This window comes from Delphinus delphis, chromosome 1, assembly GCF_949987515.2.
Source record: "Delphinus delphis chromosome 1, mDelDel1.2, whole genome shotgun sequence".
Classification (NCBI taxonomy): domain Eukaryota; kingdom Metazoa; phylum Chordata; class Mammalia; order Artiodactyla; family Delphinidae; genus Delphinus; species Delphinus delphis.
Window position 1 is genome coordinate 97,610,669 of NC_082683.1, and position 26,646 is coordinate 97,637,314.

The 26,646-nt window shown below is 39.5% G+C and overlaps 1 protein-coding gene across 2 annotated transcripts in view; it reads left to right on the forward strand.

Moving 5' to 3' along the window:
• Positions 1-6,048: 6,048 nt before the first annotated feature.
• RAP1A (RAP1A, member of RAS oncogene family) overlaps positions 6,049-26,646 on the forward strand; it is a 73,869-nt gene continuing 53,271 nt past the window's right edge. Inside the window, exon 1 of one of the 2 annotated variants that reach the window (XM_060027271.1) lies at positions 6,049-6,161. The gene's annotated coding sequence lies outside the window, so the exon portion shown is untranslated. Of the gene's footprint in view, positions 6,162-14,589; positions 14,661-26,646 lie in introns of those variants that run through there. The other variant, XM_060027280.1, reaches the window with a different exon arrangement.

Genomic DNA, 26,646 nt, shown 5'->3' on the forward strand with positions numbered 1-26,646 from the left:
GCTATACTCTCTCTCCCTCCCTCACCCACTGCCCCCCCCCTCAACGACACGCGCACACACACACACACACACACACACACTCACACACACACACACACACACACACACACTCCTGAAATATTTATTGAGAACCTACTATATGCCTGGTACTTTTCTAGGCTCTGGGAATACAGCAATGAACAAAACAGATCGAGTGCCTGTCCTCAGAGAACTTATGTTCTAATCCAACGAATGTTTTGACACCAAAAGTTCTGGGTTCCAGCTCAAGATCTTGCCAGTTAACAGCTCTGTGCTTCTGTACAATTCATGTAATCCCCCTGAACAAGTTTTCCCTAGTGCAAAATAAGCCTGATACCTACCTTAATGACATTGTTGGTAGGATTAAATTAGGTACTGTGGAAATATTTTGAAAACTTTAAAGTTATATACCAACATCAGGTCAGTTTTACCATGTGTCCTTCTTGAAGCCAAGGACCATATCTTTCCTGTCTTTGTATCCAGGGCAACAAGCATAACTGCTTGGCAAGTAACAAGCACTCGGTTAAGGTTTGCTGAATAAATAGATGTTAAGGTCCTATACATCTGAGTTATGTTTTTTGTGTAAAATGTTATAACTGCTCTTCAAATCCTTAAAACCACTGCACCAACAGGAAAAGTATATTTGGCACTGCAGAGCATGGCACGTGTAATTCTATTCTTGGGTTACAGGTTTCTAAGAGTCCGAGGCCTAAAAATATATATTCTGAACACTTATTAGATGGAAACCTCTTTTTATGGATTTGTATCACCATCTGAACGCTTCTTAAAGGTCTTTTCCATAAATTGACCCTAGGAGTAGCTATGCTGGTCCTGCCAGTTCTAAGCATGCCCTTGCTCTCTAGGGTTATGAGCTAGAACTGAGTTGTCAAAGTACCCTGTAAAAGTTGGGAAGCGTTTGGAAGAAACTCTCAGCAAATGGTAACATGAAAAGAAATATAGTCAGGTTGCTTCTTTTCAAAAATTGGAATCTCATATTAGTTTTGTTTTTAATTTTAAGGTCAGCTTATTAAGTTCAATGATGAAAGCTATCAGAAGAATATTTTCCTGAAAATGATTTTTTCTTAGAAAAAGAGAAAGGAAAATGACCACCCTCTCAGCATAGCCACAGATGCTGTGGCAGTCAGACCTCTCTGTGGATGGCGGTAGCCCATCAGTTGGTCAAGTCACTCTCAGGGTCAGCAGGGCTGTAGTCTGGATCATCCTCACTCTCCTCCAGATCCTGGAACAAAGAATCATCTACCTCCACATTGTTTCTAGCATCCTCCAGGAACCGGATATCAGATGTGTCAAAATTATGCTCTATTTCAAATGGCTGTTTCCCACTTTACTTTTTCCTGCTTGTTCTTCCTCTTTCATTCATTGCTTTTTAATTTCCAAGAATTCTGCATCAAACTTGGCCTTCCAACTGAAGAAATTCTCAAGTGTAACAGGAGTACTTCTTGGCTTCTTCTGCTTCTTTTTCTTTTTGTTTCTCCCAGGGTATACAGACATGCTCTTTCAGGGTTAGAGATATTACTCTTGGAGGCAGAGAGAGGCACAAATTCTCTTGTAGAACTCAATGCAGTGGCTAGTTGAGGAGTACCTCATATATATAAGGTGCAAGACTGACACTGAAGGGGCACTAACACAATTAGAGTGATCTGCAAGGAGGAATATTTTGTAACGGAAATGCCATGAATACATAAAATACATAACAAGGCAACATATAAGTGCCACAGGTAATGTAAAAACAGAAACTGTAGGGAATTCCCTGGCAGTCCAGTGGTTAGGACTCGGTGCTTTCACTGCTGGGGTCCAGGTTCAATCCCTGGTCAGGGAACTAGGATCTCCACAAGCCGTGCAGCACAGCCAAAAAAAAACCAAACCAAAACAAACAAAAAACCCCACAGAAACTGTATTTCAGAGGAGATGAAAAATCAGAAAAGTTTCCAGGGGGGATTCCCTGTCGGTACAGTGGTTAAGACTCCACGCTTCCACTGCAGGGGACGCGGGTGTGACCCCTGGTCCGGGAACCAAGATCCCACATGTCACATGCGGCACCCACCCCCATCCTGCCAAAAAAGAAAAGTTTCCAGATATAAACTGCTATGCAAGACAGGCCTTCGAGAATTTCAACAAATTTGGGGCCTAGAGGCAATTGTCTCTGTTCCAAGCAAAGACAATTTAGACAAACGCGTTGACTGCTTTGTAAAAAGTTGGTAGAAATTATGGCAAGCAGTTCAATTTTGCTTGAGAACCAACTCTATATTATGTAAAGGGGCAGTGCAGGGTAAGGCTGGAAAAGGGGAATGGAGACATATAACTGGACAAATGCCAGATTAAGCAGTTTTACCTAATTTGACAGGGAAAATAATTTTTAAAATAGGGTTGGAGCTGTGATCTGGCCACTGCTTTAGGGAGATGGCTCTGGAAAGAACACAAAATGTATTGAAGGGAAAGCAACTAAGCAGGAGACCAAATAGGAAACTACAACAAAAGTCTAGAGAAGAGGTAATCAGTACCTGACCTAGGGCAGTGGCAATGGTGATAGAGAGGAGGGGGCAGATGGAAGAGACATTGGGTAGGAAAGGTCTATACGTGTCTGTCCAATATGGTAGCCCCCAGCCACATGTGGCTATTTAAATCTAATTTAAATACCCTAAAGTTAAATAAAATTTAAAATCTAGTTCCTCAATCAATGCTTGATAGCCACATGTGACTATTGTATTAAATATACAGCTAAACATTACCATCACAGCAGAATGTTCTGTTGGACGGTGCTGATCGATATACTTTGAGGACCAATTGGGTACAGGAATGGGGAAGATGGATTAAATGTGGCTGAGCTTTGGTGGATGAGTAACTGAGAAAGACAGTGCCAAGAGCAGGAAAGGGGAAGTAAGGAGGAAAGATGTCGTTTAGTTTCTGTCAAACACCAGGCAGGACAAAGCATCTACACAAATGCTCAGGTGGGTAGAGCAGGGCATGAGTGGGCTCTCCCAAGCCTTGTCAAGCCACATGATTCCCCGTCCTCCAACTTCCCCTTCCCTGCAGTATTGAGTTGGCTTATCCTCTATCCGGCTCAGTTTCTCCCCAGCTAGGGCGGCTCCCTCAACCTCCCCCAGATCAGCGGCTCACAAGAACTGTGACAAGGCAGGAGCCCGAGAGCCTACTGTTTCCTCCGCTCAGAGGCACCTGCCTGGATCCTCATTTCTCACAGATACCTTCGCTTCCTCTCTCCCAACTGCCTCACTCACCCTTCCCTATGCTCAATCCTTGGAAAGTCCCCTTGATCCCACTTATTTGACTGCTTCCTCTTGAACTCTTCTCTCCTACAAGAACCACGACACCATTGACCCCGCCGCTTTTTTACTTGCCCTCTCTTCCCTCTCAGCTTAGATTCTAAGGTTTATCACTATAACCACTCCCTGGCTTGTACCCCTCCCCCCTCTAATGACTTTCATCAGCAAAACCCAGCCCTGGCCAAATCCACCTCTCCTTCAACCCCATAAGCAAAGGAATGTGGCTGGATAAAAACCACACAACCTTGCTGAGTGGTCTCACTTTAGATACAGGACCACTGACTCAAGAGGGCCCTCAGCCTTGTCCGTACTACACTTCTCCAGTAACTCTTCCACTCTGAGGGAATTCCTTCTCACCTTCTTCTATCTCCTTAAATAGCCAACAGCCCCACCCCACTCACAGCTTTCTATTGCTTAGAATAAAAGAAAGCTCACAGCCCTAATCTATCTCATCAAACCCACTGAAGCAACCGCACAACAAAGAATATTCCGTGCAAACTGGGAAAAGGTGCACACAGACTGCGTGTGCGCGTGCACGTGTGTGTGTGTGTGTGTGTGTGTGTGTGTGTGTGTGTGTGTGTGTGTGTGTGTGTGTGTGTGTGTGAGAGATGTGGAGGATTTGCTAAAAGGCACCACCTCTGCAGTTGGAGCAATTAGAAAAGGTGCTCCTTCCTGCAGGTTGATTTGGCCTCAAACTTGGTTGGCAGAACAGGGGCTGGATTTCAGCTCCCACCTGCCTCCTGCATGTCAGTGGCCTGAACAGGCTACCAAATGTACTACCTGACCTACCTGCATTTGCACCCACGGACTTTGCCTCCTCTCCAAAAAGAGTGTGTGAACATACTGTCCTTGCTCCTATCCAAGGCCAACTCCTCCACTTCTACACTAGGTCTCATCGTTTCTCACCTACTGGAGGACAAGCTTTCTCCAGCTGTCTCCTCTTATCTTCTGCGTCATCACCTTTACCTCTCTAAAGGTTCATTCCAGAATACCAACATAAGGAAACATCCCCCATCTTTAAAATACCTTCCCTTAATCCCAAGTACTCCTCTCTCTCCCTCTTTCTTTACAGCAAAGCTCCTCAAGAGCTGTTTAGACTTGCTATAAACACTTTCTCTTCCTCACCTTCCATCTCTTGTTCACACTAATCAGACTTTCTGCCCAATGACTCTGTTGAAACTGCTTTCGTCAAGGACATCAGCAACCTTCATCAGGTCAAATGCAGTGTTCAAACTCTCAGTCCTCATCTTACTTATTTCAACGGTATTTGATAAGACTGGTCACTCCCACCTTCCTGAAACAATTCTCTTATCTTCCAACACTCCACCCTCTCCTGGTGTTCCTCCTACCTCATAGCTCCTTCTGCTCTTCTACAGAATTTCCAAAGGTTGAAGTTTACCTTCCTCCTCCCCTCTAGCTACTCTCCCTCCTAAGTGATTTTACGTAGACCTAAGGCTTTAAAAAGCATCTATGTGCCGATGACTCCCAAATTCATATGTTCAGACTCATATATCCATCCAACTGTTTGCATCTCTACTTGGATGTAGAACAAGCACCTTATGCAACATGTGCAAAACAGAATTCCTGATTTCCCCCACCTCAGATTTTTTTCCTTTTTAAATCTTCCCCATCTCATTAAATAGTATCACCATTAACCTATCCTTTACGCCCTGAACCTAAGTATCATTCATGATTTTTTGTTCCTTCACACACTCTCTGCCAAATCCATTCCAAATCTATATGTATCTGAATACATCCCGAAACATCCCTTCTCACCCCTTTTCTGCTGCCATCCTAGTCCAAGCTACCATAAACAGCTTCCTTACTGGTCTCCCTGAGGACATCTGTGCTTTCCTGTTGTGTATTTTACACACATTAGCAAGAGTAACTTTTTCAAATGTGAATCAGATGCGGTCACTCCTCTGCTCACCCTCCCATGGCTTTCTGTTGCTCTTATTAACAGCCCATAAGGCGCCATAGGATCTGACCTCTTCCCCACCTCTCAGCCTAACTACTACTGCTCTCTGGCTAACTGACTACGCTCAGCCATACTGGCCTTTTGTTGGTCCTGCAACATGCCAGGCTATTCCCACTTCTGAGTTTATGGCTGATGTTCTTTCAGCTTGGAAAGACCCCCCCTACCCCTCTCCTTCCGAGGTATTTGCTAGGCTCACCCCTTCATATCATACATGTATGTGCTCAAAGGTCTCCTCTGAGGGGCAATACCTGGCCATCTATAAAGTCATCCCATTCCTGGCTTTATATTTCTTCACACAACATCACTTCCCGAAATTTTTGTTTACTTGTTTGTTGTGTCTCCTCTCTCCCACTAGAATGCAAGCTCCACGGGGCCTTTGCTTGCCAACGGCATTCCCTGAACCTAGGACAGTGCCTAGCACCTACTAGATGCTCAATTAGTACTTATCAAATGGTTGCATTCCCTCCAAAATTCTATTCTCCTGAATCTTCAGACCCTTCCTCATTTCCTTTCCAGCCTCCCACACCACCACCCCACGCAAGGCAAAGCTGCAACTCCCCGCTCTTTCCTCTGCGTTCTTAGCTCTTCCACCGCCTTCCAGCGCGGCCCCTTTAAGCGGACTCCGGAAAGCCGCGGGGAAGGCGGGGCCGAAACCTCGCCGATGCTGACTCGAAGGGGCGGGGCGGAACTAAGGGGGCGGGGCCTGCGTGCTGCGTGCGTGCGCGTTCTGGAGGCGCCGCCGCCGCCGCTCTCGAGGCCGCCGCCGCCGCCGCCGCCGTCGCCGCGCAGAGCCGGAGCAGGAGCCACGGCCGAGAGGAGGGAGGAGGAGGAGGAGGAGGTGGAGGAGGCGCCGGACCGTGGGGGTGAGTGAGGGGCGGGGAGCCGGAGCCGGCCCCAGAGGGAGCAGGGGGCGCGGGTCGGCCGAGCCCGGGCTGAGGCGGCTCCTGTCGCCGGTCAGTCCCCTGGCTCCCCCTTCTTTCTCCGCGTTCCCTCGGTGTCCGGGGCGGCGGCCCGGGGGCCTGGCCGGCGGGAGGGGCCAGGGCTCGGGGAGGCCCGGCCGCTGCCGCCCGGGGCCAGAGCCAACCACGCCCGCGGACCGAGCCGGTCGACTGTGGTTGGGCCTGCGGGAGAGGGACGGGAGGGGCCCGGGCCGGGTGTGGGAGAGAAAGAGGACATTGTGTCCCCCACCCTCCAACTCCCTGAGGTGTCATGGCACAAGCCCATTTCCCTCGCCATCTCCCCGGACATAGTGCCCTCGCCCCTCGCTGCCTGAGAGAGGTAGAAGATTAGACATCGCTGCATTTTTTTTCTTCTTGCTTGTCCCCAGACTAGGGTCAGATCTTCTTTCAAACGCAGCTCACCCTTTGGGGGGCACGCGTAGAAGGGGGTTGCAGGGTTGGGTGAATTTTCTGTCCTCCCTCGGCTCCTTGGAGAGGTGCGGGTAGACGGGAGCGGTGTCCTTTCTGTGTTCCCTTGTTAGGGTTCGGGGTCTCCCGTTCCTTCCTTCATTCCCCCGGTGCACAGGGCTGACATCTCTACACCCCACTCCACCTCTCAGCTCCTTTCCCGCCCTCTCTCCCCCACGTCTTCCGTAGCATGCCATGTGTTCGCTTTTTCAGCGTTGCCTTTCTTGGATCTCTGCTTTTTCCCTGAATTTTGTTAGGGAAGAGGTCACTGTGTGATTCTTCTTGTCTTCCTTCAAACGGGGACTGGTAGGAGTGTCTTTTGCCCCCTCGTTCAGGAAGTTAAGGACAGTGTCTTAGATAAATTGTGTAATTTACTGCTATAGGGGAAAGATGAGGGGAAGACATCAACTCACAGGGCTAAGAACCAGTTTAGGGGACCATTTGACCTCTTGGAAAAAGAACTAGCATTGAGGAGTTAATGTATTCCGTTTTGGGAGGGAAGATCGTTTTGTCACTGCTTTGAAGGGAGGTGGTTTTAAGAAGGAAGGGAATAACAGGGCAGGAGGTTATTGGGTCACAGTCGTACAGGTGGCCACAGTTTTCTGCTTCCTGGGTGTGAGATGATGATTTTTCCTGTTTTTAATCACAGTAAAAATGAAGGATCAGCTCTTAGTTTTAACGTGGGGCTGCTACCTTCAAAAGCATGCTGAAAGGGCAGTCTCAGAAGGGATGCTGCTGGAAACAGGATTTGGAAACTTTATTTTGGTTTCCCGTCAGAGTGTGTGGGGGTGGGCACACGTGTGTGTAGTTTTTCTTTTCTTTTGATGTAACTGATACCTGTGATATTTTGCCATAATAAGCACTAAATCAGGCCCTGATCCCCTGTCTGTCTTTATTATGATTTCCTATAACACTTTCTGTTTGAAATTATATTTGTGTTGGTTGAAATTCTTTTTAGTCTGGTGTTTCAGTGAATCTTGTTTACTCCGCATTTTGAATTATGTACTACAAAATATACTTAGGTGTAAGGTACTGAGGATCACACCATGCCCACTGGCACATGGTAGGCACTTGGTATTTCTTGAATGAATTGTTTGATTACAAAGATGTGTCTAAGTTTTACATATCATCTATCTTTTTGAGAGGTAGCTCAAATTAGAAGATTGCATTTCACTTCCAATATACAAAATACTAATTATTAACGTTTTTTGGGCCACTGACACCTTTGAGAATATAGTGAAATATACGTATAGACTCTCTCCTCAGGAAAGAAGCAATAGACATTTATGCACAAAATTTCACATTCAGTTTCAGGGACCCTCTGAAACCAACCATGGGTGCTTGTCTTAAATGTAAACTGGAATCCTGAGTATTATTCAGTTCCATATTAAAACTGTTCAAATACCTTTGTTCACCTTCTGTGTGACCTCAGGAATGACAGTGTCTGCCCTTACAGACTAAACTTTGGGTCTTTGGAAACAAGATTTAAGAGTGATTGTTATTACAATTTTATGTGGAAAAGTTCTCATTAATAACTTTTACCAATAATTTTGAACTAGTAATTTTAAATTTTTTTTTTTTTTTTTTTTTTTGTGGTACGCGGGCCTCTGACTGCTGTGGCCTCTCCCGTTGCGGAGCACAGGCTCCGGACGCGCAGGCTCAGTGGCCATGGCTCACGGGCCCAGCCGCTCCGCGGCATGTGGGATCTTCCCAGACCGGGGCACGAACCCGTGTCCCCTGCATCGGCAGGCGGACTCTCAACCACTGCGCCACCAGGGAAGCCCCTGAACTAGTAATTCTAAACAAACGGCTTTGAAGGAAATAAGATAGTTATAGTCACTTTTGACAGCTTAAAATCATAATCACGACTGACTTATGATTTTTATTGTGCAAACTCCTTAGCAATATGATCAGCACTTGAAAATGTTCATAGATCATTTTTCCTGTTCTCTTCCAAGCTTGTTTATATGCATGGTTTTTCATGTAGTCAATAATTATTGTACAATTATCAACATCCAGTATTAATCTAACAAGTGCTTTTTAAATGCCTATTAAAACAAAGTCCTTGCTGTCATAGAGCTTATATACTAATCAGGAGAGGTGGGCCATAACCAGATAAATATAGAATAAGTCAGATGATAAGAGGTATGCAGAAGAGTAAAGTAGGGTAAGAGGATAAAGAGAAACAGTAGCAGGGAAGGGTAGTCAGGGAAGACATGAGTGAGGGATATATGCTCTCTTGGGGAAGAAGGTTACAGGCAGAGAGGACTGTTAAGTGCAAAGACTGCTCAGTCTTTGCCTTGACCTTTTGGAGAAGGCCAGTAAGCAAGAGGGAAAGTGAGAGAGCTTGAGGTTAAAGAAGTAGCCGAGGCCACTATAAAGCCTTTTAGGCAATGGTCAGAACTTTGGATTTTACTTTGAATGAGATGGGAAACCACTGGAGGGTTTTGAGTAGAACAGAGACCTGTTCTGACTTACGTTTGTGGGAAATGTTCTGGCTGCTGTGTGGAAATCAACTGGGAGAGGGGGGTGGGAGTAGAAGCAGGAAGACCTTAGGAGGTTAATCTTCATTTTAAACCTTTTTCCGTGGTTGCAAAATAGTCCATCTACCTGCTCTTGGGCGTATAGGTAGTTTCCTTTTCCCCCTATTGAAAATAACAATGAAATGAACACTTTTGTGTATGCAACATTTTCTTTCTTTTCGAATATTTCCTTGGAATTGATTTCCAGAAGTACTGCTGAATCAAAGTATATAAATATACTTGTCTTCTTGGTGTGTCTATTAATTCCTTCAGAGAGTAGATTGTACTAGTTAAAAGTGACAGTTGTTGATCTTAAGTTTCATGCAGTGTCACTTGCATTGAATATTATTATTTAATACTTTAAAAAATAATTTGAGTTATAAAAAAGAGACCTTTTAGATTGTTAGAGTGAATTTTCCAGTAGCTCACGTGAGTTCATTAGTTAGCTCACCTCTCTCTTTAACATTTGACAGCAGCGTGCCAGCTGTTGGTGCTAACTGTTGGGGATACATCGTTGAATTAGAAAGGGCCTCTGCCCTCAGGGAGTTTTACATAATGTGATAGTTAAATAACTTCAGATCTTGCCAGTGTTTACTGATACTCAAGAACTTTGTTAGTATATGGTTGATGATCTTTTATATAGAATGGACATTCCAATCAAGCACCTAATTTTTCATATTGATAATTCTTTTTTTTTTTTGCAAAGGGATTTCTAAATGGCATCTGCAATTTGTTTAATTTCTGTTTTGTATGTCTTTAGAATCATACATCTCTGATAGCCCCACGTTTTGTTCTTTGCAGTAAATTTACGCAGATAGTACTTGGTTGAGGACTTTCACAGTTGAATTTTTAAATTGTTGTAATTCTTTATAAGTTATTCAAAACACAGAGACTGTTGTTTCTGTTAAATAAGGTCAGCACTGCATCTTTGAAATTTTTTTAGATTATAAAGGAGGATGATACCAGTCTGTTTTGATAGAGTCATACCACTGGGCGTCTACATGGCTTGATTTGGCATGAGCGGAAACTCCAATATCTATGAATTGAGTGGGTTGAACTAATAGAGTTACCTGCAAGCACCTAGCACTGTGTCTGACACGAGCTAGGGACTCAGCAAATGTTCATTGAACCTCGGATAACCTCTAAGCTCCCAGTTCTAAAATTCTCTTATTTTAGAAGGTCAATAAAAATATCTTGTATAAAGCATTTATATCTTAATGTTGTGGTGAGTTTAAAATTGTGAACATAAACTTACTTCCTCCTAATGTTCCTTTCAGATTGAACCCATCAGTTTTAAAAAGAGTTATGGCATATTGCCAAGTATTTTCTGCTCGTTCCGATGTCATATACTGCTGCATGACTTAATGCCAAATTCATATCTTATGGAAATGATTAATGTTAAAAATAAAGATATTTAAGCTTTCTTATGTTACTGAAACAGATGAAACATCCATTTTTTCCCCTTTTTTCTGTGTGTGAAATTTGAACCTATAAACTTACCATGATGTTCTGATCAGTTAAGCAGTTCAACAGAGAACTATGCCATTCTGTCATTTTTGCTTGAAAATAGGCCTTTTAGAGGTAGAAGGTACAGGTATGCACCAATAGAAAAAGGAAATTGTGTATGATGATTAAGGTGGAATTGAAATAAGAAATAGTATACTTTTATAAGTGGAATATCTCAGGATTAAATATGTTCTATGAAATTAATTTCAATCATTAGACTAATGGCTTTTTTTTTTTCAGTTCAGATGACTTACTTAGGCTATATAAATTTAGGTTAGATAAATCTGGAAAAGATTTCTTTGCATATCCAGTTTTCCCAGAGATAGAGATAAGTTTCCTATCTTCAGCGTATTTATTTAGTTCACATTGATAGAGAGTGGTTCAAAGTGTAGAATGGTAAAACTAACCAAATTTGGAATTAAATATGTAATTCTGTGTTTGGTTTCAGAATATATTTATATTAGGCCATATCTCATAAGGATAGGAATGTACTAAACACATAACTGATAAAAGACACTGTTGGATTAATTAAAACTTAAGTTGATTTACTTCAAATTCACAAGTATACATGTATACCTATAACACGCATGGTTGTTTGCAATGCTGTGTTATACTCACTCATTTTGGTTGTAAGAAATAACTTTGCTTAGGCTAGAACTGTGGCTTAGTTATCAATGACAAAAGTGTAAAGTTGGAGAGACACAAAGAACTGAGTACAACTGTTTCTTTGGACAAAGCCCAAATGCCGCTTGTAAGATTCTAAGTTAGTAGTAGTAAGAATTCTCTCTTATTGCAGACTGAACATTTCAGATCTGTCAGATGTGTGATCCGGAGAGTAAATTCATTCACTCTGTTTTCAGTGATATTTTTAAATTCATTTATAAATAGGATCATTCTGTTCTAGACATGTTGGCTGTTTTATAGGACATTAAGCAAGCAACCATAACTTAATTATTTTAGCAGCTGACATTTAACACTAATCTTTGGGTTTTATGTAGTTTTCAGTATCTATTCCAAATCATTGATGTCTTTTGAACTACCTTATTTATTCATTTATTTGGCTGAACCGGGTCTTAGTTGCGGCATGTGGGCTCTTTTAGTTGCAGTATGCAGGCTCTTAGTTGCGTCATGTGGGATCTAGTTCCCTGACCAGGGATTGAACCCGGACCCCCTGCATTGGGAGCTCACAGTCTTTTTTTTTTTTTTTTTTTTTTTTGCGGTACGCGGGCCTCTCACTGCTGTGGCCTCTCCCGTTGCGGAGCACAGGCTCCGGACGCGCAGGCTCAGCGGCCATGGCTCACGGGCCCAGCCGCTCCGCGGCATGCGGGATCCTCCCAGACCGGGGCACGAACCCGTGTCCCCTGCATTCGCAGGCGGACTCTCAACCACTGCGCCACCAGGGAAGCCCGGGAGCTCACAGTCTTAACTACTGGACCACCAGGGAAGTTCCTGCACTACCTTTTTTTAAATTTATTTTTTAAATTATTTATTTTTGGCTGCATTGGGTCTTTGTTGCTGTGTGCAGGCTTTCTCTAGTTGTGGTGAGCGGGGGCTGCTCTTCGTTGCGGTGCGCGGGCTTCTCATTGCGGTGGCTTCTCGTTGCGGAGCACAGGCTCTAGGCGCGGGGGCTTCAGTAGCTGTGGCATGCGGGCTCAGTAGTTGTGGCTCATGGGCTCTAGAGCGCAGGCTCAGTAGTTGTGGCGCACGGGCTTAGTTGCTCCGTGGCATGTGGGATCTTCCCGGACAAGGGCTCGAACCCATGTCCCCTGCATTGGCAGGTGGATTCTTAACCACTGTGCCACCAGGGAAGCCCCCTGAACTACCTTTTATTTATTTATTTATTTTTAATGCATTTATTTATTTAATTTTGGCTGCGTCAGGTCTTTGTTGCTATGGATGAGATTTTTCTAGTTGCGGTGAGCGGGGGCTGCTCTTCGTTGCAGTGCGTGGTCTTCTCATTGCGGTGGCTTCTCTTGTTGTGGAGCACAGGCTCTAGGCGCCCGGGCTTCAGTACTTGTGGCATGCGGGCTCAGCAGTTGTGGCTCGCGGCCTCTAGAGCGCAGGCTCAGTAGTTGTGGCGCATGGGCTTAATTGCTCTGTGGCATGTGGGATCTTCCCGGACAAGGGCTCGAACCCATGTCCCCTGCATTGGCAGGCGGATTCTTAACCACTGTGCCACCAGGGAAGCCCCCTGAACTACCTTTTAAACTCTAGCTGTGAAAATATTGCATAACTTGATTATTAGATTTCAGATTCAGTCATTGAACAGAAGTTTGGGTGACCCAGTATTTGGCAGTTTGACAGAAACTGAGATGTGAGTCTGTAGTTTCTACTCTAAGTATATAGTCTATATATATAGTCTAGTAATTTATTTTGTTTCCCAGAACCTGACATATGTCTTTTAAATAAATGTTGTATTTTCATGGTTGAGTAAAAATAGAATGATACTCATTTTGTAAGTAAAAGCTATGTGATATTTTAATTCTCTCTTAGTTTCTGAACAACTATTTCTGTGGTCTTATTTTCTAACAGCTTTTTAGTAGAAATTATCTCTGGGTGATAGGTTTATGGGTAATCTTCAACTTCTTCTTTACATTTATGTTCTTTTCAAAATTTGCCACAATGGAACATGAATTAGTTTAAACAAGAAAAAAATGTTTTAAACAAGAAAAAAATGAAGAAAAAAATTAGAGCAAACCAGTTTCCCATTGGTTAAAGTGCAGTAAAATAAGAATTGCTTGCTCAACCACCTATTTTACTTCCGTCAAAGGTCTTTTCTTTCCTTTTTTTTTTTTTTCCAAATTGCTTTTCCGCATATATGCCACATTGTAGGGAAGTTTTTTCCCGGTTCAGCTAACAGTTTTAATTCTATGTTTAATGTGAGAAGTTTTGGATTTTTTTTTCTTTTGAAGAACAGCTTAATATTTTTTCTACACTGGTTGAAATCAACCTGTGCCACTAAAGTTAACTATCCAATAGAACAGAAACGTGCATATAGAGAAAATGCATTTGTGTGCGTTTTTAGTGAATGTTGTTGGTAGCTTGCCAGCTTTATTTTCAAGTTCCTCCCAGACCTGTGATGTGCTTATAAGGCAACAACGGTATATTTAGTTAATTTGCAAAATGAGAATACTTTTTCTGGTTTTTCCATTTTGCATGTTTTGAGTTAGGATTAATTGGACATTTATTATTCTCAACAGGCATACGGTAAAACAGTTCGTTTAACTGTGGTGCTTTCTATTGGAGTATTGGCTGACTTTTAGATAGTGAGCCTTGTGCAGTTTCATGAGTACTACTGAGTTTTGGATGACATTCTTTACACAATCTGAAAGTACCCCTGAGCCTAATAGAAGCTGGAAACAAAACAAATTTGATGTTTTCTTTGCAGTAGGAAGTGTAGTTTCTAGTACAAGAAATATGCCCTTGTTAGGTTCAGGACCATTTTCAGGGGTTATAACTGTTTGAACATTTTTTTCTTGTTTAAACTAATTCATGCTGCATTGTGGCAAATTTTGAAAAGAACATAAATGTAAAGAGGAAATTGAAGATTACTCATAAAGCTATCGCCCAGAGATAATTTCTACTAACATTTTAATGTACATTTTTCTAGTTCTTTCCTCACGTGTACAGATTCTTTTAATTTTTAAAAAAATTGGAATTATATTTCTATACATACAGTTTCGCTCCTACTTTTTTCTCTGAACAGGGTATTGTTCTCCTAGTGTGGGACCCTTAGGTTGATCTTTATAATACTACTCTTTTAGATAACACTGGGCAAACATTTTTGTACATTTATCTTTGATTGCATCTCTGTTTTTTTTTTTCTTCCTTTAGGGTAGATTCCCAGAAGTGGGATAACTGGATCAGAGGGTGGTTACCCTGTGTATAAGAGTGTGTGTCTCACTGCACCTTCAATGGCATTGAGTAGGTCAGTTTTTACAATCTTTGCCAATTTGATAGATATCTGTTACAATTCTTGGGTGGTAATCACAAAATCCTCATATTATTAATAATCTGTAAAACCATCAGCGTGTATGATTATTAATTTGCAGTCGTCTTTGAAAAAGTTGGTTGGAATGATTTTCTTTGAAAATATTTTAGGTAAAAGTAATCTTTGTAACAAAAAAGATATTCCTTGACATTGCAAGTTGAGTATTGTTCTTATATTGGAAAGAAATAGCATTTTAGTCTTCTCTCTTTACTAAAATAACAAACATGAGAAAGCTTATTTTATAGTATGTAATAAGTAGAACTATAATGTAAAACTAAATTGTTTCAGATAGATGAGAGGGATAGTCACATGATTCAGACTTAAAAAAAACCACACAACTTAGTGTTTAGAGCAATGGCTGTAGAGTTAAGTAGCCTGTGTTCAAATCCTTGCTTTCCCACTTACTAAGTATATCATTTGAGGCAACTTACTGAGTGTACAATTTAAGGTAACCTACTAAATATATAATTTGATGTTTCTGAGCTTTGGGTTTCTCATCTTTAATAGGAGAATAAATAATAATACCTACTTTATAGGATTGTTGAGAGGATTAGAAATACTGTTTAAGACTACTGAGCACGTAGTAGGCGTTTAATAAAAGCTGGCAGTTGTTGGGTTTGGAAGTTTTGGGCCAGTTTTGTAGGGTGGGGCAGGACATATCTTTCGTGTGTCCTTATTTACATAAATAAATGCAGAGATGCAAAGGGGCCTTGAGCAGTGGCAGCTGGAAGGGAGTGGTAGACATTCTTTGTGGTAGGAGTGGCATGAGCCAAGATAGAAAGTTGAGGACAAGTTGGAGGACAGGAGATTGATTTGACAGAAGCCTAGGCTTGTATAGTTAGAAAATAATGGCAATAAGGGCATAGAGATTGATTGGGACTAGACTTTGGAAGCCATTGAATGCTAGGTTGAGAAGTATAGGCTTTATGTGGGAGCACAAGAAGTTTTGATATGAGGAAAATGATCCGATCAGAGCATTCATCTTTTGGAAGATGAATCTAGCTACAGAGTACAGAATGAATTGAGGAAGAAAGAGACTGAAGATAAGGAGACTGGTTTAAACACATAGGTAAGGCAAGATCTGAGGGTTTAACGGAAAACAAGAGGGAAGGTTTTGGGGGGAGTTGCTAGGAGTCACTGTTGTGAAGATCTCTGGATCTTCAAGTATACCCAGTTTGGAGATGAAGTTCAAAAGAAAGAGTCTGAGTCTATTGAATAGGTTACATGGAATTAGGTAACCTCTGAGAGAAGATAAGACTCAGTGTGTATACACTTTGGTTGTTGCTACCTTTTTTAAAAAAATTGAAGGGTAAAAGATTCCTGTTTTTCATCAATAAAAATCATATGTTTATGCTATTTCTTTGACAAATGTATAGTCTCCTGTAGAAATTTACTTATCTAACATTTTGAGTTCTTAGCTAACAGGGAATCTCACTTTTAGACATTGTATTTCTGAAGGTATTATCTTAAAATACTTCACTATAAGGTGAAATTCTTCTCTGTGTGGTTTTTCCAGCTTCTGTGAATGCAACTGGACTTTAGAAACATCAGTTTTGTGAGCAGAAGTGATGAAAAGTGCAGTATAGACTTCTTGTTAAGCAGCTTAGCATGTTGAAGGCAGTAAAATATGGAGCAATAAAAAATAGGAAACTGAGGATGTGCTCTTTAGAAAAAATATCACTTTCAGTACTTCTCTCTTAATTTCTTAAGTTAAAATAAAATGAGTTAGCAAATGCCATTCTTAGTCATTCTGGTACTGGTTCTAGCTCCACGCTAATTGTACTTTCCACTTGGCTGAATAATATGTAAGCAAGTTAGCCTAAAGATTTATATTAATATTTCTTTTTGACTGATAAGTAAACTCACATGAGCTGTGAATTATCTGCTTGCTGTCTTCCTTTTATGTTACCAGTTGAAAAAAGAAGCAACCCCCAATTTTTAAAAAATAAATACAGCTTTGTGACACATGTAAGGTGTTTGCATTTTTTAAACCATTGAGTTTTATACCTTTCTTAATGTTTCTTTTAGTTTTCAAATATTTTCTAAACTCAGAAATAAAGTCTTTATTATTAATTTTATTCACATCCCTCCCCTTTAAGAGTATCCTTGAAAATATTTTAAATTAATAAGCAAATGTAGCACATAGTATTGAGGACTGTATATGTGTTAATTTTTTTTACAAACACTTTTTTTAATGTGAAACTGCAAAAGCCAAATCTGGTCAACTGAGTGTTATTTCATTTACTAGAGACCTCAGATATTCAAAACAGGGATTTAATGTCTCAAACTATGAGATTCCAGTTAAGTCTATTTGAATTGATTTGAAGATATTCCTGTTGACCAACAGAAATCAGAACTACAATTCATTCCCTAGGACTGATGACTCTTAACCCTTCCCTCCTTCTCCCCAAGCATAGCTGAGAACAGAATCTTCCCTGATTTGGGCCATGCTGGCACTGTCACTATGATGTCAGATATAGCCTTCCCAGTCTGTACTTCTTACATTCTTCGAAGCCTACTTGCTTCTTGGCAGCAAAAATAAGTTATTAGATTGAGTGGCTAGCAGCTTATGGTATACTATTATAAGAAAATTCACAATTTTAAATGTCAGTTAGACCTCAATAAAGCTAAAATTAAAAAAAGAAAATTTATTCAATTTTTACATGAGGCGACATATGAGGTATGTGAAACATGAGTAGACTTCCATATTTTTCTATCCCAAAAGATTGAAATAAAAGAAAATAAAGCCCATTGGTTGAATAGATTATTGTGTACATTTTTCTTACTCTTTTTTCATTGAAAGAACATTTTTTCTTACTCCTTTTGAATAAGCAATTTTGAATGCTAAATGTAAGTTCTTGACTAAGAAATCAGTCCTTCCCCAAAATAATCTTAAGCAGTTTGGCTAGTTAGCCAACAAATATTTATTGAGTGATTATTGGTTACCTGGTGCTATTTTAGGAACTGAAGATAGGGCAGTGAATAGACTGCTCTCTGCAGTTCTTTATACCTGTGGGGTTTGGTGATTGTGGAGAGAAACAGTAAACAAACAAATAAGGGAACAGATAATTTCAGAGGTCACAAATGCTATGAAGAAGCTGTAACAGGAAGAAATGATAGTGATGGAAGGGTTTAGAATGAGTGTTGAGGAAAAATTCCCTGATGATATTAATCTGACACCTGAATGACAAAAAGCCAGACATGTGACAATCTGCAAGAAGAGTGAACCAGACAAGAGGGCCAGTTGGTGCAAAAGCCCTAAACTGGGAAGCAGCTAGTCATGATTGAAAAGGCTGTTGTGGTAAGCTGAGGGGAGACTGGTAGATGAAGTTAGCAAGGGACAGATCACAGAAGTCTATGGTGAAGGGTTTGGATTTTGTTCTTATAAATACAAAGGGAAGACTCTTGCAGGATATCACTACCTACCTTTATGGATAAATATGTGTAACTTTTGAATTTGAAGATGGTGTTACTAATGATACTGGCTTAAAACAAATCTGTAGGGTAACCAGTAGTTTTTCCAGACATAGAAAATCACCAATTTATGGTACATAAATTATGTTTTTCCAGGGGTCTGCAGAAATAAGAGTGAATTCTTTTTAGTATTGCAAAGAGCCTAATGAAAATTTTATGTTTGCTCTCAATAGATTTATACAGGTGAAATATTATGTATATTTGCTTTGACCAATAATTATATTGACTCAAATCTTTGAGGCTAATTACCACATTATCATTATCCTACATTGTGGTGATTTGCAGGCTGTTAATGAAATAAAACATTGTGCTTACACCTCAGAAACCCAGCATTGAGTTTCATTAGTTTTTATGTCTGACAATTTGAGAGTTCTAATTAGCCATTATAACTGATTAATAAAATGTGAGTGCATTTGATACACAAAAGTCTTTAAAGACATGGAATCTGTGGAGAATAAAGGATTTTTCATAGTTAGGTTGAGAACCACAGATAAATGTCCCAATCTCTAGAGGGACTTATAGGGGAAAAGGAACTAGTATTTTTGGGGGGGAAGGTAAAACCCTTACATCACATTTCATCTGCACAGCAAATCTGTGAAATAGGTATAGTTCATTTTTTGTAGATGATGAAACCCAAGGTAATTATATAATTTATGAAAATTCACAAACTTTTTTTATTAAGTCTTTTTTTCTTTTATTTTTGGCTGTGCTGGGTCTTCGTTGCTGCTCATGGGCTTTCTCTCGTTGTGACGAGCAGGAGCTACTCTTTGTTGTGGTGCGCGGGCTTCTCATTGCGGTGGCTTCTCTTGTTGCAGAGCATGGGCTCTAGGTGCTCGGGCTTCGGTAGTTGCAACACACAGGCTCAGTAGTAGTGGCACGCAGGCCCTAGAGTGCACGGACTTCAGTAGTTGTGGTGCACGGGTCCGGTAGTTGTGGCGCACGGGCTTAGTTGCTCTGCGGCGTGTGGGATCTTCCGGACGAGGGCTTGAACCCGTGTCCCCCGCGTTGGCAGGCGGATTCTTAACCACTGCACCACCAGGGAAGTCCACAGACTCTTAATTGTAGAGGTTAATGCTGACTGCAAACTTTTAGAGGAAAGGACTGCTGCAGTACAAAGCACAAAATAAATGATCAGTAAATATTTGTGTTTTGCTTGCATGCAAACATGAATGAATGAATGAGTGAATGAATGAATGAGTAGGTGAATGACGGAAGACTGCCTCTATCCCTCTAATCTTTTCTTCAGTGCAGCACACCCTTTTTCTTCTATTAGATGAGTCTCAAAAACTCTTCAGAAATAATTGACTTCACCTATCTTTTTTCTCTGCAAAATTCCTCCCCCCATGTAGCTTAAATTACTTAAAATAAATCACACAGTAAAAATTCTAAGGAGGGAAATAAAGACCAGAAACTCAGAAAGTATAATTTTCACTAAGATTTTAACTACCTGAGTAGTCCCTAATGTTTTCAGCTTTAAAAGAAATCTGCTTTAGACCCTTGCATTCACATTCGAGATATCATCTTCTTTTGGTTCTGCTTCTATCTCTTAAATAGTTTATAATTGTTTAAAAATTTACTGTAGATTTTTGAAGTAAGGTGGCGGAACAACAGTAATCAAAATGTTTATGCAGCCAACATTAGTTGTCCACGTAATCTCTAACTGTTTCAGTGGGGGGGGGGGTGTTTATTTCTGTCTTCTATTAGTACACCGTAGTGTGTGATTTATTGTTCAGAAATATGAACTGATAATTCTGGGGCATTTAATGGTTAGTAGGGTTAAAAACATACATAATGGGGATTTTTTTTCCTCGACTGATGTTAATACTCAGGCAGAATAGCAGTATGAGATCTCTCTAAACTTCATATTTATAGTTTCTAATCCTTCAAATGAATTAACATCTTTTTTATATATAAATTTATTTTTTTTTTTTTGGTTGAGTTGGGTCTTTGTTGCTGCACGCGGGCTTTCTCTAGTTGTGGCGAGTGGGGGCTACTCTTCATCACAGTGTGCAGGCTTCTCATTGCGGTGGCTTCTCTTGTTGCAGAGCACGGGCTCTAGGCACACGGGCTTCAGTAGTTGTGGCGTGAGGGCTTCAGTAGTTGTGGCTTGCAGGCTCTAGAGCACAGGCTCAGTAGTTGTGGCGCACGGGCTTAGTTGCTCTGCGGCATGTGGGATCTTCCCGGACCAGGGCTCGAACCAGTGTTACCTGCATTGGCAGGCAGATTCTTAACCACTGCACCACTAGGGAAGGCCCCAAATGAATTAATATCTTAATAAATTAAGTTTAGAGTACTTTTAAATGAATACTTAATATGAATGGATACCTAAGAGATGAAAATAGATGCAGATAATCGAGAGATTGAAAGAAACTCTTTTAGTGGAAGGTTGCAAAAGGGAAGGGATTATAATACAGGATTTACCATAAGGAAATGGATGACACGTGGAAGTTGCTATGCTAGACTGTGAAAAGAAACTTATCTTCACCAAAAGAGAAATGAAATTGATGAAATGAGGGCTAAAAGGAGATAAATAACATTGAAGAGTAGAAAGAACACTTTAGGTTAGATATGGTGGCCTACAGGGACCTTCTGACAGGATATGATGAATCTCATCATTTGTGGCAGTATCACTACTTCATGAAGGATGGGATCTGTCTTGTTGATTTGTGTTCAAAGTACAATAAACCTAGACAGAATGAAGAGCGTTGTTTTTGTGAAGAAGGAACATGTTTTTAAATTTGTCTCTAGCTGTCTGAGACTAAGGTTATAATATGATGGGTCTATAAAAGATAACTTCAGGTGATATTTGGTTCTTGGTATCCTCAAAGTGCTTTTTTTGTTTTTTGGGGTTTTGGGCTAGATTTCTGTATGACAGCTTTCAACTGCTCAACTGTTGTATGCTGCTGCTCTTTATTCTAATCATATAATCAGTTTAGTAATGACATACGTAACCCCCTGACATGAGATTTTCATGCTTCAGAAAATTGTTTTGCATATAAAGTACAAGTATCAATTTGCCCTGTTGATGTGTATATCTAAAAGTTGATGTAAGTGACACTTTTATAAATTTAATTATTTAAGAATATTAGATTAATTTAAGAAAAACCATGGACAAGTCAGTTGGAAGGTGAATCTTAATGTCTTCAGACCCACCTTTATTTGTTTAAATCTTCAGATATTAGGTTATTTTGATGTTGTGTCTTTTACATCCAGATGATAAGTCTGGAACTTAAAAAAAAGTTCCTGTGCCTTTTGAATATTGAGTTTCACACTTGGGACAAACTCCATTGTAAGACATTCTTTTGAATTTTAAATAAATGTTTGGTAACTTCTCACTAGTAGTCAAATGTCATAATTTTTACTTTAAAATATGACAGCATTATAACTCAAGTACAGTTGAAACTATGGGTAGGAGGGTTTTAGGTGATGTAGTCATTCTCTTATTTCCGTTATGCTTTAGACTTGTACTACTGTCATCAATAGAACAGGCTTGAGATTGTGTCACCACTCAGTGCTATCTGCTTGTGTGTGTATGTAAGCAGTAGGCCTTAATACTGGGTATAAAGAATCATTGCTTTGTGGTGTTCCAAACTGGCTCTGCTTAGGTTCAACGGTACTGGGTTGAGCTTGTGTCTATAGTGAATTGTCACATTTTTGATCTTTTGCAGCTATAACATTTCCATAACCATGTATTTAATGTCTTCTGTGTGTTGATGTGCTGAAGATGGACATGTGAAGTTTTTTAGTAGTACAAAGAGAATGCCTATTTAATCAGTAAAATTTTTCAATGATTTTTTTTTTAAAGCATTCAAATACTTGAAAAAGAGAGATGGCTCTATATGAAGGACCAACCATCCTCTCTCCACCTTGTGGTTAATTTTCACAGTATAAGAAACTATTTTTTTTAGTCCTGTAAGCCAAAATGTTTTGTAGAAAATCAATCATGTAATCGCTTTTGTCTGCACCATTTAAAGAAATGCTCTATTGTTAAGAGAGAAAAAGTTGATTAACAATGTTTATATAGTATGATTTCAATTCTTATTTTTTACAAGTTTCTATTCGTATGTAGAATATAGGCAAAAAGGAAACATCAGTAGGATCAAAGTTGTTATCGTGAAGTTGGGATTACAGGTGATTTTTATTTTCCTTTTTAAATTTAAACTTTTTTCTGAATTTTATACACTGTTCATATATATATTATAATTAGAAAATGAAGGTTCTAAGATGAGTTCATTATGGAATATGAAATTAAATTTAATAAAGCTTTTACAGATGAAGATTCTTTGGGGATAAAATGAGTTAAAGGCTTTACAGATGAATTAAACAAATGCATTCCTGAGATGGAATTATATATAATGACAAAATCTGTACTTTAAAACAAAAACAAGCAAAATTAAGTTCGTTTTCTTGGTGTAGCAAGTGAGAGAAATGGGAAAAGTGTACTATTGTTATGATGACTTGGAAAACTTCTGATTCTTCTAACTCAGGTTTGCCTCAGTTACATTCATTTGTATACTGTTTTATAGATAATTGTTTAATTACAAGATATAAATGTATTTATATAAATGATATGCCAAATCTCACATTGAATATTTGGTTATTTGATACTGTATTTGTGGTCAGCAGACAAAACACTATGAAAGTTTGTATATAGTATCTACCAGCTGTTACTTCACCTCTTTATTTCCCAGTTGTTTTCATCTGTAAAATGGAAAAAGACATGTTTGAGGATTGAATAAGTATGCCTGGCGTACAAAAAGCACTTAAATATCACTGCTGCCGCTATTATTACTACCACCAAAAGTTGGCATCAATGTCTATAAGAAACTGGAGAAGATCACTAGGAACTGAAGCAACGTCTTAATCCTTTGTATCCATTTTGACTAACCCAGTGTATTCTCTTTTAGTTAAGTGGGACTACTACCTGTACACTTAGGTAGATTCATTATTTATGTACACAGTAAATCTTGGCATTTGTGGTTTAACATTTTAAACCCAGAGTCTTTAACATGGGAGGTTTGTAATTTGGGGTAGGCAGAATTTTGAATCTTGCATATTTCAAGGCTGACATGACAAACACGTTTATTAACTAGCAAATTGAATGTAGCTGACAGCATCCCAGTTATTATTACCTAACAGTGACTTTTCTTCCCTACTTGTTTAATTTTCATCATGGGATTAAAAACTTGTGTTTCTTCGTGAATGATGCCTTGAGAAGGCCAGTAGTTAATACTGGATTTTGCAGATATAACTGAAGTGAGTTTATTTTAGTGGCAAAATTTATGAATTTTGCTTATTTCTTTTATATTCTTCACAGTGCCTTGTACCCAGTAGAAATAATGGATAATAGGGTGTGTTTGATAGTTTGTGAAGAAATTTGAATCTCCAGGTTCCTTAAAGGAAAGGGAGGAGGTTAGCAGGAATTCCTAGATTTCCGGGCTTTTAGGTTATTTTTATTTTTATCACTTAAGTACATAATTTAAAAAGTTTCTTAGACCAGATTAAAATATATATCTGTCTGGATTTCATATTTCCATGGAGTGGTATGATGATATAAGTGTGCCTCATTTAATAAAAGCTACTAATCCCATCCATAGATATGTTGATTTTATTATCTGCAGTAGGACCAAGGAATCTGTAGTTAACTCTGCCAGTGGATCCCAGATAATTCTGACGCAGTACTTTTTCAATTTCTTACTCTATGTTTTCATTTTAGTATTATTGTTTTTAAATCTGTATTGTATTTTTAAAGCCTTAGGACTATAGGAATAAACTTTATATTTAATAATGAAAATTAATGTTATGTCTTAACTTTAAGTAGTTCAGTGTGCATATATTACTTATTCAGACCCAAGTAATACCAAGTTCATTGTAGAAAAAATGAGAGTACCAATGAGGCAGTGTTTCTCAGCCTTTTTATTATTATCACTTGCTCCCCTCACTCCAGTCTTTATATATATATTTTTCTAATCGTCCCCCAATGAAATTTTAATACCACAGGTATTATCCTGTATATTTGTTTATTTATTGTACATTAATCTGTGCTTTGTACACTAAAAGAGTTAAGATTTTTTTTACCTCCTTAGGAGCAATATTGCCCCTGTTGAGAATGAATACAATAAGCTAAAAGAAAAATCACTCTTAGTTTTACCTCCCAGTCTGTTAACATTTTGGTATACTTCTTGCCCAGTGGTTTTCAATGCATATCTATTTTCCTTCAGAAAATGAGATTGGATGCATAATAGTTCATGCCCCCTTTAAAAAAAATATTGTGAAAATGAATATATTTTATATTATATCTAATGGATAAATAATAATAGGTGTATTCTGTTATGTGAATTTGCAGTCACTTTTAAAAATTATTCCCTATAGTTTTCAATTTTTTTTTTTTTTTGGTTGCACCAGGTCTTAGTTGCGACAGGTGGGCTCCTTAGTTAAGGCTCAAGGGCTCCTTAGTTGTGGCACATGGGCTCCTTAGTTGCGGCATGTGGGATCTAGTTCCCTGGCCAGGGATCGAACCTGGGCCCCCTGCATCTGGAGCGCAGTCTTAACCACTGTGCCACCAGGGAAGTCCCTCAATTTTTTTTTATAAAAGCTCTGCTATGAATATCATTGTAGTTGAATTTTTCCAGGCATTCTAAATTATTTCCTTAGGATGAATTCCAAGAAGCAGAATTATTTTATTCTGTATATCTTAATATTTCGATATGTATAAATTATCGAAAGTCCTTTTCCCCAAGGACAACCACTATTAATGTGAATATTTGTCCAGCGTTTTCCTGTGTATATTCTAACATAAGTAGTTTTATAAACCTGTATCTATGTTTTTTTTTAATTTATTTTATTTTTAAAGATGTATTTATTTTTGGCTGCACCATACCATGTTTGGGATCCTAGTTCCCCCACCAGGGATTGAACCCGTGCCCCCTGCATTGGAAGCATAGAGTCCCAACACTAGACCACCAGGGAAGTCCCTATCTATCTTTTAAAAAAGAATAATAGACTGAACTTTAACTATGGCAAATTGCTTTTTTGCCCAAGGCATTTTGGTCGTCTTTTCATATCACTATATGTAATTTAACCCATTTCTTTTTAGCAGTGTTCTACTGAACTGAGGTACATTTATCCATTCTTTTACTGGAGGGCCTTTTGTTTCCTGGGTTTTTTTTCTTTTTGTTTTTGGCATACATCTTTGTTTGCTTGTGTTTTTCTGTATCATAAATTCCCATTTATGGTGGAATTGCCGGGTCATTTAAGAATTGAAATTGCATTATATGCTTGAGTCTCTTTTTAGGCTTTCACTTCTTTTTCATTCCTTTACATGCCTGCTCTGATGTTGGTACTAGATTTTCATGACTGTACTTTATAGTGTTGTACTTTTATATCTGGAAATATAAAAAGTTCTGTTAAGTAGGCAGATGTGCTTTTGTATATTTTTCAGATTACAAGTTACAGTTTAAGTTTGGCTAGATTTTGTTTCTTTGTTTTTTTAAGACACAAGTATTGATATATGTATTTTAACTAGATTGGAATAATACAAATTTTTGAGGATTGACATTTTTAGGCTTGAGAACTTTTAGTGCCTGGCAGTAATTCAGAACTCTAAAAGTACCTCTGAGTTGCAAAGTAGACAAACAAGTTGTTGAGCTGTGAGTTCTATGGAAATACTTGGAAGCAGAACATTTCTGTCCAGTATGCCTTTTAATCTTTGGTTTTTTGATTGAAGTATCTTGAATATATACTCTTTGCTATCTAACTTTTATTCCTTTTAAAAGGAGATATATTCTCTCTCTCTTTGTACATTTTTGGTAATGTACTTATTTTAGATATCTCATGTTTTTTCTGCTTATTTTTACAGAGTTCCTTTATATTATTGTCTTCAGAGTTATTCATACATTTTTCTGAGGTTTAGAGTTCATAAAGTTCAAAATATATGAGAATAGATCTATTAAACGTTGCAGAAGAATTATGCTTTGGTTTTCTTTTTTTAAATAAATTTATTTTATTTATTTATTTTTGGCTGCGTTGGGTCTTTGTTGCTGCGCGCGGGCTTTCTTTAGTTGCGGCAGATGGGGGCTACTCTTCCTTGTGGCGCGTGGGCTTCTCATTGCGATGGCTTCTCTTGTTGTGGAGCATGGGCTCTAGGCATGCAGGCTTCAGTAGTTGTGGCACGCAGGCTCAGTAGTTGTGGTGCACGGGCTTAGTTGCTCCGCAGCATGTGAGATCTTTCCGTACCAGGGCTTGAACCCGTGTCCCCTGCATTGGCAGGCAGATTCTTAACCACTGTGCCACCAGGGAAGCCCCTATGCTTTGGTTTTCAAAGTAGAAGTGTTTTTAGGCTTTTTTTTTTCTTTTGCGGTACGTGGGCCTCTCACTGCTGTGGCCTCTCCCGTTGCGGAGCACAGGCTCCAGATGCACAGGTTCAGCGGCCATGGCTCACGGGCCCAGC